This window comes from Octopus bimaculoides, chromosome 30, assembly GCF_001194135.2.
Source record: "Octopus bimaculoides isolate UCB-OBI-ISO-001 chromosome 30, ASM119413v2, whole genome shotgun sequence".
NCBI classification, from domain to species: Eukaryota; Metazoa; Mollusca; class Cephalopoda; order Octopoda; family Octopodidae; genus Octopus; species Octopus bimaculoides.
Genome location: NC_069010.1, coordinates 7,270,473 through 7,276,627, shown reverse-complemented (window position 1 = coordinate 7,276,627; position 6,155 = coordinate 7,270,473). Strand labels below are relative to the sequence as shown.

The 6,155-nt window shown below is 37.0% G+C and overlaps 1 protein-coding gene across 1 annotated transcript in view; it reads right to left on the bottom strand.

The window, feature by feature from the left end:
* Positions 1–2,516, bottom strand: part of LOC106870580 (protein polybromo-1) — a 142,866-nt gene extending 140,350 nt beyond the window's left edge. Inside the window, exon 1 of the mRNA XM_052978118.1 lies at positions 2,349–2,516. The gene's annotated coding sequence lies outside the window, so the exon portion shown is untranslated. The remainder of the gene's footprint in view (positions 1–2,348) is intronic.
* Between the last annotated feature and the right edge of the window lie 3,639 nt (positions 2,517–6,155).

The following is a 6,155-nucleotide window of genomic DNA, read 5'->3' as shown; positions in this document are numbered from 1 at the left end:
TATATATATATATATATATATATATATATATATATGTTCAACAAAGGAAAAAGCCAAAAAAACAACAACAAAAAACAACAAAGAGATGCTCACGACTGGAACGCCTTTGATCATTGTTGACCTTGGGTTAAACAACAACACACCCATGCATATACATAGATATATATAACACACGATGTATGTAGAAAGGAAAAGGGAGTAATACCTATACGAACGCGCATGCATATATACGAATGAAAAGATCGGGTGTGTAAATTGACAACAAAAAAAAAAGGGAGGATATATTGAAAACACTTATACAATATATACATACACATAAATGTATGTGTGTGTGTGTGTGTACATATATACAGGGTGTCCACAAAGTCTGTGTACGGGGACTAAATAAAATCATAACATAAACAATTAAATATAAGAAATAATAATTTGTTAAAGTATGTGTTAATCCCCCAACGTACCCGGACTTTGTGGACACTTCTGTACATAAATGTATACAGTCCGACGACGACTTAGCTAGCAGAAACTCCGGAATTTTGTTTTGTTTGGGTTTTTTGTTTTTTTCTCAGCGGATTCCTAGGTTCTCGATGACAGAAATCCCGATGATGTGATCTTCATGGAAATTAAAAACAAAAACGATTGGTGGTCGTCGTGGTTGGATTGTCTCCTTGTCCGAGCTGAATGAGGTGAGAGGAGCAGCGAAACCACACAAGAGCCCTCTGCTAAATGATCGCTGGATGTGCGTGAAATAGCAGTTAAATGTCTATCAAATCACATTGAAAGAAGCAGGACATAGACAATGTAGTACAATACAAAAGGATGGTCACGGCTGGAACATCGATGATCAATCAGCATCCGAACTGAAGGGCGAAGAGAGGGATGAGATTCATCAACATCATATCACATACGGGAGGTTTGTAAGTGCTAGAAATAGCAGCCAAAACTCCCTCCGATCACACCCTTTAATGCCATTAAAACAAAGACGTACTGAAAAATCAAACAGGATGGTTATAAATGGATTGCCTTTGTTTTCTGTCCTGGAACTTAAACACAACACGACATCACATAGGTCACCCCACACCAAATCTGAACTTGGTGTCAAAAAATAAGCCCTTGATTTTTAAGGCAGACGAAATATACATTACAGAGACCAGCATGTGGTCATTCGAAATGCAAGAAATAACAGCCACAATTCACTCAAATTACAGTCTGACGTCTAGCAAATAAAGAATGTAAATCAGCCCTTAGACAATCTTGATTCTTTTTTTTAAAGCAGGCGGGACGGTCACGGCTAGAAATACAGATGATGAACAAAGACAAAGCCCGGGCTCTGAGCTTTGCTGCATAGATACCACTACGTAGTTATCTAAAATGCTAGAAATAGCAGTTAAGCCTCCCTCAAATCTCAACCCTTAGACAACCTTGAATTTTTTTTTTTTTTAACAGAATGGTCACGGTTGGAAAAAGAGATCACGGAGACTACTATGTGGTCAATCGAAATGCTAGAAATAAGAGCCAAGTCTTAAAAATCACAATCTGGTGTTTTAAAAAAAGCAGATGAAAAATGTAAGACAGCCCTCAGATAACCATAATTATTTTAATAGACGGCGGGAGCGTCACGGTTGGAAATATAGATGATAAACAATAATAATGATCGGACTCTGAGCTTCGCTATTGCACAGAGACCACTATGTGGTCATTCAAAATGCTAGAAATAATAATCGGATCTCCTTCAGATCACTACCGCGTGTCTAAAAACATACACTTATCTTTTATCTTGTTTCAATAAGTAGACTGCAGCCATGCTGGAGCAACGCCATGAAGAATTTTGATCGAACAAATCGATTCCAGCACTTATTCTATCGATCTCTTTGCCAGATCGTTAAGTTAAGGTGACGTAGGTTTTTAAAATAAGAAGGAACGGTCACGAATGGAGATATAGATGATCAAAAATCATAATGCTCAGGATTTGAGCTTAGCTGTTGTACGGAGAACAGTTGTGGAAATAATATTAGAAATAGCAGCCAAGGCTCCCTTAAATCACAACTGCACGCCTTAAGACATCATTAGGTAACCTGATTTTTTGTAAAAGAAAATATGGATAATAAACAAAGACATAATGGAAACTCATTAACCGTGAATCGTGTGCAAATAAATGCACACAGAGGAGAGATCGATCCGCAGTACCATCATCGTCTTTATATATACATATACATGCGTGTTTGTGTGAGTAGAATGGGAAGAAAAACAACGGTGTGATTCGAGATCTTTATAAAAGAACGAGGATAAAAGGAAATACGTTAGGAAGATGGAGATCGGTTTCTTTAGATGTATATTTTCTTGTTACTTACCAAACATCTAGTGCCGAGAAGTGTGTAGATATATATACATACATGTATATATATGTAAACATATAGATGTATATATTTCTTCTGCTTTTTCTGTTTCCCTGTCTTTCTTCTATTAAATATTATAGCGAGATGCCATAGTTAATTAGCTAAGCTAGTCACACATTTCGCAGCGATATTTTAGTATAAAACATCTTTTGTTTTTTACTTTTAAAACATATTCATTATTATTTTTTAGCGTTCGTTATTTTATTTTTATTTCCTTACTTTATTTTTAAATTCAAAATAATCATCATCATAAGCTATACTTTTGTATATTCATCTTGCATTTATAATTTTTTCTTCGAAAACAATATAAGTTTTATTTTTCACCCCTCTCTTCCTTTCTAACGCTGTTTCTTCACTAAACAAAAAAACTTTCATTATTTATAAATATATTTTAATATATTCATCCTTGATATGATTTTTATATCGAAATGCAAAATATTGACCATTGAAAATATTTTTAAATAATCCTCTCCTTTCTTACCCCTTTCTCCGCTAAACACAAAAAACATTTACATATTTTAATATATTCGCCGTTGCTTTTTTTTTGTCTTTTTAAAAACAAATAACTTATCATTAAATGCATTTTTAAAAACAAAACCATAATAATAATATGTTGAATATTATTATTATAATTATTCTCGCCGGTCACGTATTTACAACTTTCCGTTACTTGTAGTAAGAGGGGGACGGAATTATTGATTGTGTCTTTTTTATATTACTTCATTTAAATACAAAACATTAATTATTAAAAATATTTTTAAAAACAAAACCATTATAATACGTTTATTATAATAATTCTCCCTTCCCGGCATCCTTTGTTATGCATCGAAAGCGTTCCGTTAACGTTGGGAAATGGGAGGAGGAGGTGGGGGAGAATTATGGCTATTTTTTTTTTTTTGGTTCTCTTATATGCATTAATTTTGCCCTAATCTTTTCCATTTCACCTTCTGGAACCGACCACGGCATTCTGTGTCCGTTCGCTTCTTTTGTCTTTGGCCGCACTGTAGCCATGCTATTTCCGAAAGCCGTATCCAACATGGCGGCTTATCTAAAAGAAACCGGCAAAGAAAGTGGTGGGGGAGGGGAGGGCAGGAGATGATGGGAAGAATTACTGAGAAGACTTCCTTCTATTTTCTCAAACAGATATTGCATTTTATACGGGAAATTTTGCGGGAGGGGAGGGACTAGTCGATAAATTTCGACCCCGAAAGGATAAAAGGCCAAGTGTCTTCTGCTATAGCCTCGGGCTGGCCAAAGCCTTGTGAGTGGATTTGGTAGACGGAAACTGAAAGAAGCCCGTCATATGTGTGTGTGTGTTAGTCCAACCCCAACCATCGTTTGATAACCGATGTTGGTGTGCTAATGTCCCAGTAACTTAGCGGTTCGGTAAAAGAGACCGATAGAATAAGTACTAGGCTTACAAAGAGTAACTCCTGGGGTTGATCTGTTCGACTAAAAGCAGTGCCAGAGCATGGCCGCTGTCCAATGACCGAAACAAATAGTAGAAAAGAATACATATGTGTGTGTGTGCGTGGATGGTATGAGAGGATAAATATATTTTTAGTCATTATTTTATTTGAAACTGCAACCTGTTCACTAACAAAATTCCGTGCTGCGTCTGATGCAGCACGGAATTTCGAATAGATCGCAGTTTCAAAAGCGATGAAAACATTTTGACAAATTAAACTTAAATGTTGAAGTGAATCTATTGGTTTTTGTGTGTGTTTTTTTTAAATGGGTTATAAACACCTTCCACACTGCAGTTTTTTTTTCTTTTAGCATATGATCTCAGATCAAGTCACTTGCTGTGCAAGTACATCTCCGGTGCAATCTAGGTGCAATCCCATGGTCATTCATCACCGAAGGGAGTCCCAACAACATATATATATATATATATATGGCACTTGTGCTGGTGGCACGTTAGAAAATCATTCGAGCGAGGTTGTTGCCAGTGCCGCTGCACTGGCTCTTGTGCAGGTGGCACGTAAAAAAACACCATTTTGAGCGTGGCCGTTGCCAGTACCTCCTGACTGACCCTCGTGCCAGTGGCACATAAAAGCACCCGCTACACTCTCGGAGTGGTTGTCGTTAGGAAGGGCATCCAGCTGTAGAAACTCTGCCAGATCAGATTGGAGCCTGGTGCAGCCATCTGGTTCACCAGTCCTCAGTCAGATCATCCAACCCATGCTAGCATGGAAAGCGGGCGTTAAACAATGATGATGATGATGATATATATATATATATATATATATATATATATATATATATATATATCATCATTATGATTTACCATCCACTTTCCATGCTGGTATTGGTTGGATAGTTTGACAAGTGGTGGTCAATTTTGGCATGGTTTCTGCAGCTGGATGCCCTTCCTAGTGCCAATCATTTTACAGAGTGTACTGGCAGCTTCTTATGTGACACCAGCACCACTGCTTTTTACGTGTGTGCTTTCTCTGTGGCACCAGCACTGGCATAAATTCTTCTGTGGCAGACAGGTACAGTAAGGTGCCAGATATATCGGCCCTTTAAAGTGAGTGTCTTGAGATCAGCCTTTAATACTTTGTGCCATGTCTTCCTAGGTCTCCCTCTTCTACAAGTTCCATCAATTTTTTATGTGATCAGCACTTATGTATGCAACTGTCTGCATCCATACACATCACATGACCAAACCAGTGCAGTCTTGTGTCTTACACACTGCATCTAATTCTTCTTATGCACAACTTTTCCCTCAAAGCACTAGTACTCTGTTGCACAAGTCCACAGACATTACACATCCAGTGGATCATACTAACATCATTTCTCTCTAGCCTTTGCATATCCTCTGCATTTAAGGCCCCACATTTCACTACCATTCAGTACTGTTGGTTGCATACATGCATCATGCCATCTTCCTTCCATTCAGAGAGAGAAAGAGGACTTTGGTTGCCAACAGGTGTAAAAGCTCTTTGAATTTTTTCCATCCTATTCTTATTCTAGTGATTACACTTTCTGTGAATCCTCCCCCACAGCTAACTAGGTCCCCTAGGTAGCAGAGATAGTTCACTAACTCTAACATGTCCCATCAGGGTATGTGAGAAAATTGATTTCCCAAGTGTCTGTAGTTTTGTTGGCTCCTGTGAATCTTCTGCATACAAAAACTACCTTTTCTGATAACCTCTACTCGACTACACAAAATAAGATACATGCAGTTGCCATATTTCATTCCATAACTACCACCTCTGAAGAGTGCATGGTTTCATAATCAGGCTGTTACACAACATTCTGTGCAACCATTAGTGTGAAACTGATTGATAAGATTGGCTGTAATAGATAGATAATACTGTACACTTCAATTAATATATATAACTATGTATGCATATATACATATATATATATATATATATAGGTATGGTGAAGCAACCAGGAAAAATAGACCTATATTGTATATGTATATTTTTATTAATATTTATAATTTTATTAATGTTATGTACACACACACACACATACATATATATATATACTCATACATATACATATATATATATATATATACACACACTAGGGGTGCTGAAAAGTTCCTGGCTTTAAGGCTATCGTGAAAGGCCTGGTTGGAGGCCAATCTTCCAAGTTATTTTACAGGGCTTAGAAAAACTGAAGGACTGCTGCAGTAAGTGCATGAATCTGAGAAGGGACTATGTTGAATAAAATCATAATTCACTGATTTTCCTGTATATTCTTTTACCGAAAGCGAGGGACTTTTCAACACCCCTGAATATATAT